Raw genomic sequence first — 19,836 nt, 5'->3', positions numbered from 1 at the left:
ACATTATGTTCATGTGTGTCTAAAGCAAGCCTCTGGAACGTGTCCCGGTGTTCACTCGTCTAACGGTCCCAAGCATCTACACTGTCGGTTTCTGTTGCCACGCTTGTCAGTGCCACCATCAGTACTGACTCACTCAGGGGCCTTGTGCAAACCGCTGGCGTCAATACTCTGCGGCTTCTGCCAAACAAACGCTAGGTAGTCTTCTGGGAAGAGTTGTATTTCTGACTGCAGCTGGCCATTCATCAAGCGTCTGGAATTGGCCCCAATCTTGTCTGTTGGCCCCAGATATGCCATCTCCCTGTTCTGATTAAGCTTTCCCATCCCACACCTCATTGCCTCCTCATCCACATTCCTCGGCCCAATCTTTATTTCAGGAGATATCATTGTTCTCCAATCTCATATAATTACCATTCCAGTGTGACTCAACCGTATCCAACGAAGCACTGAAAAATACTCCTTGGAACAGTAAGGACTGGGGGAGTCATTGAATCATAACAAGGTAGAGTTGCCAGGGACCTTGAGCTCACCGTGTCCAGCTCCCCTCTCCTCCCACATGGACAACTGAGGCACGGGGGGATTACCTGACTTGCCAAAGATCTTAACAGCAAATAAAGCCTCTCAGTGGAATTGGACATACAGAGATACAAGTATGGGAGAGGGAGAGGTATTCTGAGGACAATGGAAATAATTGCAAGTTCTGATAAGTATTTTGTACTTCCTCCAATAAATAGTAAGCAGCTGGCCTCTGTCTCCACTGAGGATAAGATATGGGGATGGTGGGGCGGGGGGAGGTTCTTAATAACAGTTTGAGTTTTTATGTAAAAGAAGTACTTCATTTCAATGTTTCTTTTTCAGAAATAAGGAACGGTGGAGGAGGGGGGGACCCCTTTCTGGGCTCTAAGCAAGGGTGGTGCCCCTGTCAGGGGCAGATGAGCGGCAGGGGTGAGGTGGGGGAGCCCTGGACGATATTGCACAGTGTCTGACAGCAAGGGCAGCACCCTATGCCCCAGGTGCCTGCTGCCTGTGTGGCTGAGCGGGCCCTGAGTGCTCTCCCTGCAACCTCTCAAGGGGTCTGCTTATCTGATTACAAGGTCTGCCACTGGGAAATGAACAGCAGGGACAGGTGAGTCTCTAAACAGAAGAAATCTGATTTTCCTGCAACATCCCTGTGAAATCAAAGCGTGTAAGAATCATCAAGACAGGTAAAAACTTGATGATCATCTTATTTATCTCTTGGGTGGGGGTGGAGTGGGGTTGGATTTTTAAACCATTTCTCTGATGTTTCAAGTTCAGCAAAATACATGCTTCTGGAGTTCACTTTTGCATTCAGTTCAGGTATCTTCGGGGAAATACACTCTCGCACTCAGTAGTAATAAATCACCAGGAAGCAGTTCTAAGGGGTTATTTATAACTCCTCGGGATCCCATGGCCCCTGGCCGGCACTTGGGCTGAGTTAGCGGTCTGCGGTCAGACTGCGGTTCCATCATCAGGATGGACATGCCCTGTTCCCGGTGGAAGCGACATAAAGCGCTGATGAAGCACTTGCCCTGAGCTGTGACCGCACTCGCTCCGCCCTCTGCCCTTCCTCTGATGGCCTAAATAAAGCCAGAGAGTTCACATCTCCTGGACAGTGGTTGCAGGGAATGTACTGCACCCTTTCCTCAGGATGTTCTTAGTGCATCCTAATCTTGAGTAAGACTAACTCCATGAACTTTAAGGTTAGAAACAATTAGACAAGAAAATCCCTTCCCTAGATTTCTTGTAACTGTCAGAATGAGATGAGTAGTGAAAACATTGCCCCATGCCAGACTTCTCACTCTTGTGAACCTTTGAACCGTATTGTTTATTAAAAAGAATATGACAGTCCCCTGGCGCGATAAGGTGAGCCATTACTATTTCTGCCTTTTGACTGTTCTTTATGCTTTGTTATCCATCACAAGTAGTCACATAACCCTAGAAACCTAAATAAATGCTGTGATTACTCCAGACAGCATACTGACCCTGTCATTCACCTCTCCTCCATTACAGGAAAATCCTGCTTCTGTCTTCATCAATCCATTTTGGAAAAATGACTTAAATCTTGGCAACTATAGCTTCGTATATCCTATGTGGATTGCTTTAGAGGTCAAGCATATAGAAGGCAGCATTTAATTTTCAAGTTCTGTAGGATCCGAAGGTGGCCCAGTCCTGTTTCCTCCCTCCCCCTTTTTTTCATCATTTATGTATTTTGAAACATATGTAAGTGTCCTCTGTGTGTTTTCCAGGCAGTGCTCTGAAGATGAGTTTCAACATTGTTTCATTCTCTGCGGAGTGTAAACTCCTGGAAGGCAGAGATTGTATTTTATGTTAGATGAATGCCAGGATTTTTCTTTATTCCTGCAGATCCTAGATCAGTGCCTTTGACAGCATGGAAACTGAATACAAATTTACTGTACTTAGACTGAATTTAATAAAAATAAGGATCATTATATGACTATTATCAACTGTCTTTTGTTCTGGAGAAATAATGCATGGTTTACAGTGAGGCTGAGACTGAGTTGTAATAGTTAGGCTAATCTTGACTGATTTCTGGGTAGGCCCGTCCATCCCACAAACACAAGTACAGAAATCAGTTGTCCTGGCCCATCAGACAACGTAAAATCTAAAGCCAGGCTGCTTGTTTCTTGGCAGAGAGTTGTGGCCCAAGTGGTGGGTAATGGAGTCAGGCCCTCAGACCACTCAGAGGTGTGGCCTGGCCCAGGTCTTGTTCTGGTGCAGAGTATTCAGAGAGTTCATTAAATGTGAACTCTAGACCACCGCTCAGGAAGGGCGTAGGCTTCACTATGTGGCTGAAAGGCAATGGTTAAACCACCATTGCCTTAGGTCCCCTAGAATGACTCATTGAATTTCTGTAATACTCTCCAAAATGTGTGTCTGGGATCTGAAGGAGGAAGAAACACTTTGTAATTGAAGACATAAGAGAGAGTGTAGGTACTGATAAGTCAATCTAATGACAAAATGTTAAATTGGTAGCATGAGCTACAGTTTTGTGGGAATTTAAAATCAGATATGTATTGACTCAAGTGTTTTGGGTTAAACTCACTAAAGCAATAATTTGTACCTTATCAAATGAAGCCTTTTGGCGGGGTGATCTGGCCATTCAATGAAGAGGTGACATCATGGACCAGAAAAGTCCCTGGGGCCAGAGTTTGGACATGTCATTCACAACTTCTACTTTCATCTCCTGAAAACCCTAAAGCCATTATTTTCCTTCCTTCAACCCTTTCTTCCTATGATGGTTCCTTTATTGTGACAAATGCAAAATTCTGAATTCCATCCATGGATGAGAAATAAAAATTTTCACCTTATTTCTGTAGCACAGGAAAAAAAAAAAAACACTTTTCCTCTATATTCTTAGGTTTATACCTGGGGCCTCTATATTAAACTGACAAAAGATTAACAAGAGCAAAGACATGACAATTTGAATTTTATGAGTATGAGGGCTCCAGAGAAAAGAAATGAAGCCCTCTGAACAGCAGTTATACTTGGGGGGAAGGGCTTATATGCCATCTTAACAAAGGTGATAAATGGTGGAGAAAGGACTGAGCGAAGAAGGAAAGAGAGTTAGGGCTTCTGGGAATGGCGAGTTGTGGGGAGGTAAACACGCGGGTGGAAGCTAACAGTGTGTGCGTGCTCAGTCGCTCAGTCGTGTCCAACTCTTTGAGACCTCATGGACTGTAGCCCCCCAGGCTCCTCTGTCCTTGACATTTTCCAGGCAAGAATACTGGAGCGGGTTGCCATTTCCTCCTCCAGAAGTGAACAGTAAATGAGGATTATTTCGTAAGGTTGTTCAGGCAGACTCATCTAGTCTCTGTCTCTGTGATAGAGGTTGTTCTCTTTCTGGTTTGGGAGAGGGTGGGAGACACCTTCACACAGGAATTTATGCCCTGTTTTTTTTTTTTGTAAATATTTTGTTTGCAGTTCAAAATAATCCCTATACCAAAGCAGTGTACTTTAGCGTGGCATATACCATGCTTAGTTGCTTAGTCACGTCCGACTCTTTGCGACTCCATGGACTGTAGTCTGCCGGGCTCCTCTGTCCATGGAACCAGGCAAGAACACTGGAGTGGGTTGCCGTTCCCCACTCCAGGGGATCTTCCTGACCCAGGGATTGAACACTGGTCTCCTGCGTTGCAGGCAGATACTTTATCATCTGAGCCACCAGGGAAGCCTGGCATATATTGATCACCTTTGTTTTACTTATTTATTTATTTGGCTGCACACAGGATCTTTGTGTCACGCAGGCTCAGTAGTTGTGGTGTGCAGGCTTTCTAGTTGTGGAGCAGCATGTAGGTTATTAGTTTCCTGACCAGGGATGGAACCCTGGTCCCCTGCATTGCAAGGCAGATTGTTAACCACTGGACCACCAGAGAAGTCCCTCCCCTTTATTTTGTATATTTCCCATCACTTAAAGAAAATATGCCCATTACAGCTAAGTGAAGAAATATTTGTATTTATGCTTGGATGAGAACATTCTGGGAGAAAAACATACCCAGTTGGAGGGCAAGTGATGTAGATACTGTGAGTAACTGAGGTTTTTAAACTGGGTTTTCAAGGCCCCGTGTCCTCAGAGAGTGGCATCTGAACAAAAAAATGCAAAGGCTAGTACAGATTCTGCACTTCTGGGTTCCAGGCTTGTTCGAGAACAGAAATGAAAAAAGTGGGTTCTAGTGGGTAGAATCATCATTTTAAGAAGATCTATGAAAAAAGGAGTTGAACTTACCCACAGGGATTGACCAAGTCGAAATTTTATTCGTAAAATAAAAGTGGTAAGGAAGTCCAGGTCCTGAGTGTGAAATGGAAGTGGACACTATTTCATAGTTTTCTCAAGACTTTGTATCTGAAAGGAATCTTTTCAGTAATAACTTAGAACAGAGATTTCATCAAGGATTTAATGCTTAGTGTGTTATATTTTCAATATATAATGGGAATATTTTGAACGCCCTTGCTATTTGTAGGGTCATACAATGGAACTAAAAAAGAACAGGTTCAGAGTCTTTCATTTCACAGAGGTTTTAAGTGAGGGAGAATGAAAAAAGATGACTAAACAACAGAAACAGAATTAAGTAACACAAACTCATGTAAATAAATACAATACAAAGCAAGGTAGATATTATCACAAGGCGGTATTCTCCCCAAGGGAAACCATCAAGAAGATCTGGAAAATCACAGGTTTTTGTTGAGGGGTGGGACACTGAAATGCTAGAAAAGGAAATGTATTTCCGAGCATGGAGACAGTTGAGTAAAGCATTGCTGTTACCCTTTTCCTTAGGATGATTCCATTTCTCAGGAATTGGTGAGTTTAGAGGATGCTTCTAAACAGATATCTCTCTTATCCCTTTTCTTAGCCTGAGGTAACTGTGAGTGAACTGTGTTCACTGTGAGTTTCTTTAAAAGAAGCCAGGTCCTTGGAGGCAGGTTAACTGAAGCAATGCATCCTGGTCCTGGGAATCTCTGTTTAATTTGGGGACACTTGCTGTCTTCTGGGGAGCTGTTTGGTTCATGATGACTTTCATATCCTCATCTCCTTTCCTCTAGGAATTTCTGGTTTTCCATTAATCTTCACTTGGTCTGTTAGATATTTTTATGGTGTGGAGTTTTCCCATTTGGATATTTATTCTTGACCTGATGTTTTTCACTGAATGGAGATTTCCTGAATTAAATAATTGCATCCCTGAAAGTGCATGTTTCATAAGAAAAACTTCCTTTCTTTTAACAACTTGGTAAGTCCTTTGTAGCCTAAGTTCGTAGACTGTTCCATTTCTCTAGCAGGGTTTACCTCAAAGATGTTAGGGTGGGATTTTAAGATGCAAATATTTCTGTACCCATCGCCCTCTGTTGGAGCTGTGAAATGCTGTATATACTGCAACTGGCCAGATTTACGGACTCACCGTGCCTCAGTCCTACTTGGCCTTATTCAGTCCTTGAGTCCCACTTGGCTCTCTCTGCTACTTGATGGATGGAAAATGCTGACACTGAGATGGTGCCTGGGAGCCCTGTGGCTGGCTCGGAAGGGATTTGTTTATCTGGGTTTGGGATGTACTGAAACAATAGGCAGGTGGCTTTAAGGCAGGGGTCCCCAACCTCTGAGATCTAATGTGGCTTGAATCATCCCCAAACCACCTGCCCCCTCCTCCATCTGTGGAAAAATTGTCTTCCACAAAACTGGTCCCTGGTGCCAAAAAGCTTGGGGACCACTGCTTTAAGATCATGGGGAAATAGAATCCAGAGTTGACCTAGTTATCCCCAACCCCAAATCCTCTTCAGCAGGAATGATATTAGTGAATTGTGCTTTACAACTGTGGTAGGGGGCAGGGCAGGGATGGGGGCTCTGGGACCACATCCTGCTCACCTTCGTTTGCCTTCAGAGTTTAATTTTGTTGGGAGATAATTGTTTGGGAGTTCCCTGGTGGCCTAGTGGTTAGGATTCTGAGCTTTCACTGCCATGGTCTGGCTTCAGGTCCCGGGAAACTGAGATCCTGTGAGCTGCATGACCACCACCATCAACAACAAAATAATAATTCTTTGTATTCCCGGCCTGGTGGTGTCTGCTCACCAGAGATGAGGACGTAGGGGTGGCTCCTGTTACAAACAGTATGAAGCCCTCTCTATAGAACCAGACAGAGGGCCTGCAGTGGGAACTGCATTCATGAGTGTGATGCCACTGGGAGCCCCTCATCCAGGACTGGGGATGTAGAACACCTCATTCTTTTCATTTTTTATTTTTGGTGTGTTTTACAGAGTAATTTTGTATGTGTGCCAGTCTCTGGATTTTTTTTTTAGATCTGCATCATCATGCAGTTTCCCCTCCATCCACCTCCCCCATCCTTGGGTATTTCTCAGATAGGATCGGAACAACCTGTGCTCAGAACTTGCATCACGGGCTCCCCTGTGATCTGTACATGCATATCTGTCACTGAGTATTGCTAAGTCAGATGAAATGTGAAGATTATGGGGACTCATATTAGGTTACAGATCCTTGAGACAGCATGTGAGGTGGCGTGACAACTAATGTTCCCTGGTGTGGTTTCTGAACTTGGCCTTTCTGCAGGCTGTGCAGTTTTCAAGGAAATGGCTGAGTGGTTTTGTTCTGGTTGCTGGCAGGGGATGGGGACGGATGAGGAGAAACTCACTGTACCTTCAAGTTGTGCTCAAAGGCAGGAACAGAAAAAAAAAAAAAGGAAAGTCCAACCTGGCTGGTTGTCCTTGGCATTGACCTAGCCAATGAGCTGATGTCCACTGAATGCCTTTCCTGTGCAGTGACCGAAGGTGTCTGGGGAAATATGCACTCCTTTGGAGCTGGCTGTTTCTCTGCACAGGGCTGCTCTGTATCAGGAAGACAGGAAGAGATGATGCCTTTCATTTCTTTGCTGGCTTGAGGGTCCTGGAGTGGGAGAGTCCTGGGGTGGGAGAGTTGGGTGGGCACTGCAGCTCCAGGTAGCCTGTCCTCACAGGAATCCTGGTGGGCCTCAGGGAGGGGAAGTGAGTGAGATCTGGCCACTCGGTTTATGGCTCCTGGTCTCTTTCAGTCTGTGGACAGTGTGACTTTCATCAGGCTGAAGATGGCTTCATTATGAATGTTTCTTGACCAGCTGAGGAAATATACACTGAGAACAAAAGTGCTTCTCAAGTAACGAAAGGAAAATTCCTCTCTAATCATAAATTATTTTTTACATCTAAATTGGAGTTCACAAATCCTAGTTAACATGTGTGCATGCGTGTGTGTGTACTCAGGCATGTTTAGCTCTCTGTGACCCCACCCTTGAGGCTCCTCTGTTCATGGGATTTTCTTGGCACATAGCTAACTTTATTTACTATGTATAGGGGCTTGAGAAGAGCTTGGACCAGGTGGTAAGGAGAGGTGGTTTTGCTGTATAGTTCAGCCAGGATCAGGTATGGTTGAGGCATGGCCTGGTTAATTGTCAAAGTTTAGAAAGAGCTAGGACCCTGCACTGGCTGTCCCCCAAAGAGTGGGGCAGGCATTAAAGGTCCAGATGCTTCGCAGAGCTGGGGTAGGAAGTGAGAGCACCATTGTGGCAATGGCCACTAGGGGGCGGCAGTGCAAACAGCTGGAAGTAGTAGGGTGCCTATCCTACCAGGGCAACTTAAACAGATTAATAAATAAAATGTGGTCTATACATACGATGGAATACTATCCAGCCTTAAAAAATGATGGAAGTTCTGATCATTGCTACTGTATGGATGAAACTGAAAACATGATGCAAAGTGAAATAAGCCAGATGCAAAAGGACAGACAGTGTATGATTTTACAGGAGGTACCTGCTCCTGCTGCTGCTGCTAAGTCGCTTCAGTCGTGTCCGACTCTGTGCGACCCCACAGACGGCAGCCCATCAGGCTCCCCCGTCCCTGGGATTCTCCAGGCAAGAACACTGGAGTGGATTGCCATTTCCTTCTCCAATGCATGGAAGTGGAAAGTGAAAGGGAAGTCGCTCAGTCGTGTCCGACTCTTAGCGACCCCACGGACTGCAGCCTACCAAGGCTTCTCCGTCCATGGGAGTTTCCAGGCAAGAGTATTGGAGTGGGGTGCCATTGCCTTCTCCTGGAATCATCAAATTCACAGAGATGGAAAGTAGAGCAGTGGTTACCAGGGATTGGGAGACGAGGCAATGGAGGATTATTGTTTAATGGGTACAGGGTTTCAGTTTGGGATGAGAAAAATGTTCTGGAGGTGGATGGTACTGTTGGTTGAACAATAGTGGAAATGTACGTAATATAACTTCACTGCACATTTAAAACTGGTTAAAATATGCTGTGTATATTTTACTACAATAAAAAACAAATGTGGGATAGCTAAAGTCAACGTATCAAGAGAAGGATAGTAGAAGGTCATGGTTGTTGGAAGGAAAAGCCATCTGGGCACCTGGTGTAGTGAATCAGAAACCTGGACCCAAGCCCAGCTCTTGGTGAACAAGTCACCAAACCTCCTTGTCCTCTTCTTCTCATTTGTGGTTAGAAACCAGGACCCCATGTTCTACCTCAGAGGAAATGGCTTATCTTGTGAAAGTATGTAGTGAACTCATAAAATTCTACCACAAAGGCATTCTACCACAAATTCTACTGTGAAGGCATTACTACCTAAAGGGATGGAAAAGCCTATTGTAAATTCATATTTCACTGACCTGGATGATCTGGATTCACAGATATACTGCAAAATCACCATGTGCCCGAGTCATCCTACCATGCTGCTGCTCCGTTAGGTCTCCATGGGAGGCTCGGACACATTTACAACCTCAGTGAAGCTGCCTCTTTCCAGCTGAGTGTCTCTGAATGGCCTGCCACCAATAAAGCTCTTAATTAACATCCATAAAACCCAGTAAGGGGTGCCTGTTGGATACACATGACCTGTGTCTGGTACAGGGTTTGGGCAAATGAAAGAGTGATTGATCCCAGGTGATATTCTAAGGCTATGGCTCTAGACATCCATGCGCCTCTTTCTCTAACTGCTTATTTGCTGCTGCTGTATGTTGCTGTGCTGTGCTCAGTTGTGACTCTTTGTGACCTTATGTACTGTAGCCCACCAGGCCCCTCTGTCCATGGGATTTTCCATACTGGAGTGGGTAACCATTTCCTCCTCCCGGGGATCTTCCTAACCCAGGGATGGAACCCACATTTCCTGCATCTCTTTACTACTGAATCACCTGGGAAGCCCATGCAACGTAAAGTACAGAATTAAAGCAGGTTTCATTGCAAGATTCTTCTGGTTCTGTCATCTGCATAGGTTGAAACTTTCAGAGAGGGCCCATTATTAGAGTTACTGGTTGATCAGCCTTAAAAATGATTGGAAGAAATACTAGCAGCTTTATCACTTTGGGGTAGAATTTTCTGGTCACTCATCAGGGATGGCACTTGGCTTTTTTACTCTTGGCTTTATGCAAGGAGCCCAGTTCTAGCCACCTGTTGAATAAGGGCTTGGGGCTAAAACTCTAGAGCAACAGTTCTGAGACACATAAATCCTCCCAAAGCATCTAAGGATTACCTGAGTCAAACATCTTTCCATAGCTATGTCCTTAGAGGTCTTGTTCTCAAGATTTTATTTCTTTCTTTTGAATCTGGTTGTATTATACAGCATATACATATGTTATATAGCAAATTATATATATATGTATGTGTATATATATATATATATATATATATATGAAGGGAATGGACACAATTTAGTTACTAAGCAAAAACAACAATAGATGTATTTTTTTAATCCAGTATTTCTACCTATGCTATGTGTTGGAAAGGGTAGTTCCTGTATATGTCCAGTTTACCATCTCAATTAAGAATGGAGCTTGGAATCCATATTAGTAACTTCTGAAGATTTTGATGCTTGGCCATCCAGGCAACCAGGGAACCAAGATGGTGCTCTTTCTGGAGCTTGGTGTGTCCTCCTAGGGCTGGTGGTCCCTGATCCCTTGGTGGCTCTGTCCATGATCACTTGGAGTCACTAGAGCCTTTTAGGAGGGAAGAACAGGTCTCACTTATTACCATAAAGCTAGTCTTTTGAAGACACTGACATTATTGAGTTATACTGATTGAAAGCAACTTCATTTCTATGCATCCAGTAATAGACCAGGGTTGGAATAGAGAATGGGCTTCCCAGATGGTGTAGTGGTAAAGGATCTACCTGGCAATGCAGGGGATACAAGAGACATGGGTTTGATCCCTGGGTTGGGAAGATCCCCTCGAGGAGGGCATGGCAACCCACTCCAGTATTCTTGTCTGGAAAATTCTATGGACAGAGGAGCCTGGCGGGCTGTAGGAGTCCGTCAACTTGCGAAGAGTCAGACACGATTGAGCGCCTGAGCATGATGTTGGAGTAGAAGACTGGGAGAAGAGGCATGGCAAAGTGGGGAAGGAAAGGGAAAGAGGGGCAGAGAAGGAAGAATAAGAATGAGACAAAGGAAAATGATGGAGGGGAAATTTAGGTCACCCCAAACGGAGAAAAGAGTAAGAGAGGAAATGAGATGGGATCAGGGAGGGACATATTGCCTTCCTGTCTCCTGTTCTCTGGAAGCTTCACTGTTGGCTCTATAGCTGGCGGCTTCCAGCCACAGCCGAGTCTGGGTCTGTGATTGCATCTGCAGGTGGCAGCTGGCAGGTGAGAGCCTCTCAGCCTGGTCCTCTTGAGACCCCACCCTTCATCTCTCTGATTCACTCCAAGTCCAGCTCTGGAAGCCTGGCTTGGTGTGACCTGAGGGAAGCCCCTTTCCAGTGAGTACATCAGCCAGAGGAGTCATCAGTTGCTATTTTTTACCATTTCTAGACAATGGCTTTATCTATCTATAAATGTGTTCTATTACCACAGTTGTTTTTCCTTTTTGAGCTGGGGACATCTTGGGGAAATTTTTTTTTTTTTACCAGCCCTGTTACTGTGTCCCAGAGAAGATCAGTGAAAATCTCACATGTGTGAAAGAGCTCTTGAATGTTCTGGAAGATCTGAAAACGCAGTCTATCTGACTGACCAGCATTCAAATGATCTGCCATTCGAGTTTTGCTCCAATGCACAAAATTAATGTGAGGCGTCTGAATTGTGAGATTGATGAATTCCAATTAGTTCTCTCTTTTAAATAGCAGTGTTTGGTGTGTGGTGCTATTTAGAAACTTCTAGCACCCCCATTCTATTTATAAACTGCCTTTATAAAGCATAGGTTTTAAAGGCTGAAAGAGACCTTAGAAATGCTGTAATGAAAAGAACGCTTTCCAGCTTCAGCTTGGAAACCTGATTGTTGGTGACCTTGAATAAACCACTGAACTTCTCTGTGTTTGATTTTCCTCCTCTGTAAAAAAAAAAAAAACCTGCTTTTACAGACTGTGAAAATTCTCAGTTTCTCACTCTCCTTTATCTGTTGGCCCACTGTGGTTTCTCACTGTGAAACGGGGCTCTGAGAGATAGGCATCCCGGCCAGGGCCGCCCCCGTGGTCAGGGACAGGTCCCCCCGCTCCCCACCACCCACTCTTCTTGCAATGAGTCCCACACAGTCTGGGCCACTGGGCTGCCTGTGTCATGCGGAGGCAGACAGAGCCCACGCAGACCTACATCAGCTCTAGAGTTATCAGCTCAAAGTAGTGATCCTTGTTGGGTGGGAAATAAAGCTAGTTCCCAGAACTCACCAGATCAGTTCTGGGTATAAATCTGCCAAGAAATTTGTGTCTCTACCCCAAAGCAAAGTCTGTCAATTTAATCAAACAAAAGCTTTCCAGTTTGAACATGGACACTTTTCAAATGAATTTGACAGTTCCCATTATTATCTCTACTTCTAGACTCCTTGTGATCAGTTTAGCTTCTCCTTCTGAACACAGACTGGGCATATCTAAATAGGTGGACCATGGGGCTATGACTTAAACCATGTCAGACACCAAACTCATTGCTCACACCCTGCCCCTCTCCTTGTATATCTTCTATATTCATTACTACAGTTCAGGGTACTGTGAGGAAATCTGGGTTCACTTCTTGGAGGATATTAAGCCAAAAGACAGCCAAGCCAGAGATCAATTAGGAGAAGGAAGGCAAGAAGAACACTGGAGATCTTTCCCAAAGTGGTGTCCTCCCAAACAGCAAAATTGGGGGAAGTTTTGAGCTAAGAGTAGATGCCCATTCATGAAGGGGAGTGTCTGGTGTATGCTTATTTGTGATGAGGAATGAGCAGAGGGGATTCCAGCATAGAGTTGGGGCAAAGGCCGACAGGGTACACAGCTGTAGTTGATTGATGTCACTGAGGGTCAGGAATGGTCAGCACCATCATCCCTTAGGTTCCAGTTGATCTTTAACATTGAAACAGAACTGGGGGTCTTTAAAGACTTTGATTAACATAGCAAAAATCTTTGCTATTGTTAATTCTCTTGCCTGAAAACAATGGTTTGTTCTTGCATTCTTTCATTCTATTAGGATGGTTAATTACTCAGACCTGTTAAAGGACAAGTGTTACAGTGAGGCTTACATCACCAAGAGGCTTACACCAAAAAATGGCTTCTCTTAAGCCCAGAAAGCCCTGCCTGATTCTCTTTCTGGGACCCCCTACTCCATCTGCTTATAGCACTAGCTTCTATCCAGTAGTAGCCTCTAGCCTCTATAGCTGGTCCAAGCCAGGCATATCTAGGTCACTTTTGATCTCTCTGTTGCCTTCTTCTTCTTTTTTTTTTTTTAAATAGTGCAATTTGGTAATGCATTTGATGTCCTTTGGGACTTCCCTGGTGACTCACAGTAAAGAATGCAGGAGACCCAGGTTCGATCCCTGGGTTGGGAAGATCCTGTGGAGAAGGAAATGGCAACCCACTCCAGTATTCTTGCCTGGAAAGTCCGTTGGACAGAGGAGCCTGGTGGGCTATATAGTCCATGGGGTTGCAAAGAGTCAGAGAGTGACTAACACTTTGATGTCCTTTTAATTTTTAAAATTTATTTGGCCACACCCTATAGCATGTGGGATCTTAGTACTCTGAGCAGGGTTCAAGCTTGTGCCCCCCCGTGTCAGAAGCATGTAGTCTTAACTACTGAACCACCAGGGACGTCCCTCTTCTCCTTCTTGACCCACACATCAATTGGCCTCTGTGTTAGTGTTCCAAGCCTGCTCTTACAAAATACCACAAACAAGGTGGCTTAAAGCAACAGAGATTTATTAGAAGTCTAAAATCAAGGTGTCATCAGGGCCATGCTCTCTGTGAAGGTCTAGGGGAGACTCTATTCGCACCTTTCTCTTAGTTTCCGGTCATCTCGGCATCCTTGACTGGCAGATGAATCACTCCATTCTCTGCCTCTGTCACAATGTGGTGTTCTCTTGTGGGGGAGGGCAAACTTCGCCTCTTTCCCTTCTTTGTTCTTTTGCTGGCAGTAAAAATGACATAAGGCAGATTAATAGGAAAAAAATCAAATTTATTATGTATGCATGAGGAATTTGCATAACGGTGAAGAATTTTGACGACAGCAAGGTAAGGCAAAGTATATTTTCTGGACTAAGGAGAAAGGGGTCTGAGTGTTACTGAGTCCAAGCTTGCTCTGCTCGCCACACAACAGGCCGATTAATCTGAGAGATGAGGTGTTGAGGCAAGGAATAGACTTTAATCGGGGAGCCAGCAGACTGAGAAGATGGCAGAATAGTGCCTCAAAATAACCATCTTATTGGGGTCTGGATGCCAGATTCTTTTATGGATTAGAGAGAAAGTAGCAAATAGGAACTAAAGTCAAAAGGCAGAATAGAGGTGGAGATGCAGTGGGGAAGTAAAGTGAAAGGGTCTGCAGTCTTGCAAAACATCTCCGAGGGAATGTCCAGCCTTCAGAAGGGGTGTGTTAATCTCTTCTATTCACAGGTGACCGGGACAAACTCTCTCTCCATGAGCTGAACAAAGGCACTTCAGTTTACAGTCAGCAGAGGGCAGGGTCCTCCAGGCAGCCATGGAGTATAATTATAATAAAGAAAGCAAGTTAAAGAAACAGTTTCCAACATGGAGTCAGAATTGCTTCCTCCCTACAACAGAAGTAGATCCCCTGGAGAAGGGAATGGCTACCCACTCCAGTATTCTTGCTTGGAAAATTTCATGGACAGGGAGCCTGGCAGGCTACAGATCGTAAAGAGTTGGACATGACTGAGGAACTAACAGTGAAAGACTCTGCTGTTTTGGGGCTCCAAAATCACTGGAGATGGTGACTGCAGCCATGAAATTAAAAGACGTTTGCTCCTTGGAAGAAAAGCTATGACCAACCTAGACACCATATTAAAAAGTAGAGATTTACCAACAAAGATCCATCTAGTCAAAGCTATGGTTTTTTCCTGTAGTCATGTATGGATGTGAGAGTTGGACTATAAAGAAAGCTGAGTGCCAAAGAATTGATGCTTTTGAACTATGGTGTTGGAGAAGACTCTTGAGTCTCCTTTGGACTACAAGAAGATAGTCAATCCTAAAGGAAATCAGTGCTGAATATTCATTGGAAGGACTGATACTGAGGCTGAAACTCCAATACTTTGGCCACCTGATGCTAAGAACTGACTCTGGAAAGAGTCACAAGAACTGACTTTGGAAAAGACCTTGATGCTAGGAAAGATTGAAGACAGGAGGAGAAGGGGACAACAGAGGATGAGGTGGTTGGACGGCATCACTGACTCAATGGACATGAGTTTGAGTAAGCTCTGGGAGCTGATGATGGACAGGGAAGCCTGGCGTGCTGCAGTCCATGGGGACGCAAGGAGTCAGACACGACTGAGCTACTGAACTGAACTGAACTGAGCAACTAACACTTTCACTTTCACAAAGTTATTCACAGGAAGATAGAAAGAGTTAATGTAAACGAATGTTTGTGGGCCCTTCAAAGACAATGAGGCACGGAGAGGACTTGGATCAAATGGGCTTCACTAGGTTCCTCCCTGTCCCCCACACCTGACATTAATACTTTACTGTAGTTGTCTATGGGGACTTCCCTGATGGCTCAGTGGGTAAAGAATCGGTCTGCAATGTAAGAGACTCAGGAGATGTGGGATCAATCCCTGAGTAGGGAAGATCCCCTGGAGGAGGAAATGGCAACCCTATTTCAGTATTCTTGCCTGGAGAATCCCATGGACAGGGGAGCCTGGTGGACTACAATCCACAGGGTCTCAAAGCTCCTTGTGGCACAGGCCTCCTGTCTTACATTCTTCAAGGCAGTTAGGATTCCTCCAAAGGAGGAGAAACTCCGAAGGTTTTTCCTGAGTCTTCTGGATCGCTATCATTTTCAGCTTGAAATGTGCATGCTAGAGCAGCATACCGGGGCGGCCAGCCCTGAACCCATTACTTCCCTGCGCTTGTGTCTTTTCTCCTCTTTTCATAATAACTCCAGTCGTATTGGATTAAGATCCTTTGCTAACTGGATATGATCTTATTCATATCCTGGGTGACTCCCCATGTCCTTCCATGAGCCTGCCTTCCGTTTCTGGAGAATGGATGTGGGGCTGAGGGTCAGGGCTCTTTTCGGCCAAACTTTTAGAAGGCTGAAGGGAGTCGGAGCAGCTCCTTAGCAGCTTTGTTTACAATGTGTGTCTTTGGAACTTTAGCCATTCAAGACTAAGGCAGAGAATTCATGCAGCATTCTGTTACATATACATCACAAATGTGCGGGGGGGACAGGGAAACATGTCTACAAGGGCAGGTTCACACTGTTCCTCTGGGAAGTGAAACATTTTGGCTTCTTTTGGCTTCTTTCCTATCCCCCATGCACATGCATGGACCACTTTTTACACAGCTTTATACTGCTTAACTTTTGAAAACAACCTTTTCTACTTTTATATATACAAAAATTTAACCATGAATAACTCTCCTCTGGGAAGCTCCCTTTTACTAAACTGGGGAAAGCAAATGTATCAAAACAGCTAAAGACTTCCTTTCAAACCTCCTCCCCACCCAACTTAAAAATTATTTCCTGAATGTGTGTTCTATGGCTACCTTTGGAATTGAATATATTATCTTACTTTCTTTGTTTTGAAATTCCAAAGACCTTGTACCTATTCCCAAATAGGACATGCTAAAGGCAGGAAGGCAGGAAGACAGAAAGGAAGGAAGGAAAGAAGAAAGGAAGGAGGGAGGGAGGGGGGTGGGAAGGAAGGGAAGGTAGGAGGGAGGGGGCACGGGGAAGGAAGAAAAGAAGGAAAGCAGGATAGGAATTACTAATTAATGACAATGGGACCCTCAGGACTGAGCAGAAGGGAGCTGGGCTCTCATTCTCTGCTTTAACTTTACACTAAAGAGTTTATTGTTATTTAAATTTATTTTGCAAAGAGTCTGTTGCAAGCCAGATTCTTAGCTCAATAAGGAAGCACCGGTCTGATTAAAGACTCTAAGACCTCTGAGCTTGTCTGTCTCCTCAGAGGTAGCACAGAGAACTCTTTGAGGTTTTATTATGAAATTATGATAAGGGCTATCTGTATCCAAACCGTCTATTATACTTCAAGAGCTGGTCAAGAGTTTGAGAGTGGCAGAGAGTGATCCAGAACTGCAGACTTCTGGCCTGGAATCCAGTCCTGGACTCTGTTTTGCTGGCTGGTCTTGGGTTCATACTCTCCTTTGAGCCTGAGCTCCAGGAAAGCTCTTGTTCTAAGGCTTTCTTCTCAAAGAATTTAACTGAACTGTGAATTTAAAAACCAAGAGCTAATGAGCACAGAACAACCTAGCAACATACGTGTCTAATAAAAATAGAAAAATTACGCAACTGCACAAGTATTCACAGATTTGCAAATTAAACAAGGAATACAACTTGCCACCTATAAGCCTAATGGATATTAAAAAAAAAAAAAGAACAAAATCCGATGACTAAGGGATCAAGCCTTCTCATATACTACTGCTATGGTTTAATTGGGACAAAATTTTTAGAGTGTAATTTTTCAGTCTGTATACACGTGTGCATAAGTTTGAATCAGCCGTAACACTTTTAGGAGTTTATTTCAGAAAATGCTTTAAATATGCACAATGATTTAGCTACATGCTGCTTCCTACAGCCTTATTTAAAAGAATGAAAACCTGCATGTAAGCTATCAGTTCAGTTCAGTCGCTCATTCATGTCGGACTATTTGTGACCCCATGGACTGCAGCACACCAGGCCTCCCTGTCCATCAACAACTCCTGGAGCTTGCTCAAACTCATATCCATCGATCGGTGATGCCATCCAACCATCTCATCCTCTGTCATACCCTTTTCCTCCCGCCTTCAATATTTCCCAGCATCAGGGTCTTTTCCAATGAGTCAGTTCTTCGCATCAGGTGGCCAAAGTACTGGAGTTTCAGTCTCAGCATCAGTCCTTCCAATGTATATTCAGGACTGATTTCCTTTAGGGTTGACTGGTTTGATCTCCTTGCAGTCCAAGGGGCTTTCAAGGGTCTTCTCCAACATCACAGTTCAAAAACATCGATTCTTCTGCGCTCAGCTTTCTTTATAGTGAAACTCTCACATCCATACATGACTGCTGGAAAAACCATAGCTTTGACTAGACGGACCTTTGTTGGCAAAGTAATGTCTTTGTTTTTTAATATGGTGTCTAGGTTGGTCATAGCTTTTCTTTCAAAGAGCAAGTTAATTTCATAGCTGCAGTCACCATCTCCAGTGATTTTGGAGCCCAAAAAGATAAAGTCAGTCACTGTTGCCATTGTTTCCCCATCTATTTGCCATGAAGTGATGGGACCGGATGCCATGATCTTCATTTTTTGAATGTTGAACCATAGTTTATAAAATGCAACTCAACCATTAAAATGAATGTTGTGATTACAGCCCTTCCAATGCTGCTCTGTATGGCCCAGGGAGTCTAATGCTACGGTCTTATGAAGGATGAGGGTAGGGGGTTCCTAGCCTGTCACATCCTTTTCCAACCAGAAAAACACAGTGGAGTGAATACTAAATGTGAGAACTACTGCTAGAACAAAAGATGAATTTTAATACAGCAAAAGATGTTTGTGGTATAATATGAAAACAAAAAGGCAATGAAGCAGTGTGAACACTGTTAAAGAGAAAACCACATTAATACTTGCCCTTATTGCAGCTTCCATCTTCTCCAGAAACGTCGTCTTAATCAACCAATCTGGAATGTTCTGGTCAGCACTAATGAGGTGATGTGTCATGCAAGTCTTTTCCATTAACCTCCCCACCTCCACTCTGAGGAAGAAGAGGCAACTGGCAGGCAATTAGCATGCTGCAGTCTATGGGGTTGCAGAGAGTCAATTTGCCTGTGTATCCATACAGTGGAATAGAATTTAACAGGAAAAAAAAAAAGAGTAAAATATGTGTACTGTGACATAGATGAACAGCAAAAACATTATGCTCAATGAAAAAAAAAAGCCAGATACAAAAGATGACATGTTATGTGATTCTATTTATATGAAATATCCAGAAAAGGCAAAGCTCTAAGAACAAAAAGTAGATTAGTGGTGGGCAGGGTGGAGGGGAGAGGACACGGTGGGCAAAGCAGATTAACAGTAAATGTGTTACAAGGATGGAAAAGTTCTAAAATACTCCCTGGGTGTACTCCCTTTCTCACCACAGACCTTCCCATGAGCACACCAACTGGATTCTGTCCCAGATTTGCTAGTTAATGGTGTGGCTCCTGAGAAATAAGAGACACAGTCCTGACTAATTTTGACTGAAAGAAAGTGCAACAGCCACAAACAGATAGCCCCCAAAAGACACAAAAGACAGCCCCCAAAAGAATAAAAACAGATCTTTCCTCTGTCCAATGTGATTACTTCTGAGCAGAACTCTTACTTGCTATTTGTTAATAAATTAGTAAGTTAAAACCCTTGCCATTTTCTTCTCCCTGCAAAAAAGTCCTGGCCCACAAATAATCCTTTCTTTTTCTAATAGCTCCCTGTCCTACCCTTCTCTCTCTATAAATGTTCCAGTTTGTACAGCTTCTCAGAGAGCTCTTCCAATTGCTCAATGGGATACTGCCTCATTCATGAATTGTTGAATTAAGCCAATTTCATTTTCAATTTTACTTGGTTGCATTTTGTTTTTAACAATACCGTAAATCTACATTTTTGGTGGCCTGATGGTTTGGGGGTTTTCCTCTCCAGTTTTCCCTTGCTAAAGCATTTCTTTTTTTTTTTTTTTTGGATTTTTCTGCTCCATTCTTTTTTTTTTTTAATTTTATTTTATTTTTAAACTTTACAATATTGTATTAGTTTTGCCCAACATCAAATTGAATCCGCCACAGGTATACCCATGCTCCCCATCCTGAACCCTCCTCCCTCCTCCCTCCCTAAAGCATTTCTCTCTCCCAAGAGAGGCAGGGCACATACAAAGCATAACAGAAGAGAGTTCTTATAATGGAACTCAAAGTGGGAA

The 19,836-nt window shown here is 43.9% G+C and overlaps 1 long non-coding RNA gene across 1 annotated transcript; it reads left to right on the top strand.

The window, feature by feature from the left end:
- The first annotated feature begins 451 nt into the window (after positions 1-451).
- On the top strand, positions 452-2,470 carry LOC147366179 (uncharacterized). Its single transcript, XR_015132417.1, has 3 exons — positions 452-730; positions 1,092-1,202; positions 2,029-2,470. It is a non-coding gene; the product is annotated as an uncharacterized LOC147366179 (long non-coding RNA).
- Positions 2,471-19,836: the final 17,366 nt, after the last annotated feature.

Source organism: Bos grunniens, chromosome 9, assembly GCF_055505025.1.
Source record: "Bos grunniens cultivar Pamir isolate PY7600 chromosome 9, Bosgru_T2T1.0, whole genome shotgun sequence".
NCBI lineage: Eukaryota > Metazoa > Chordata > Mammalia > Artiodactyla > Bovidae > Bos > Bos grunniens.
Note: the sequence above shows the minus strand (reverse complement) of the source record. Positions and strands in the feature narration are given on the sequence as shown.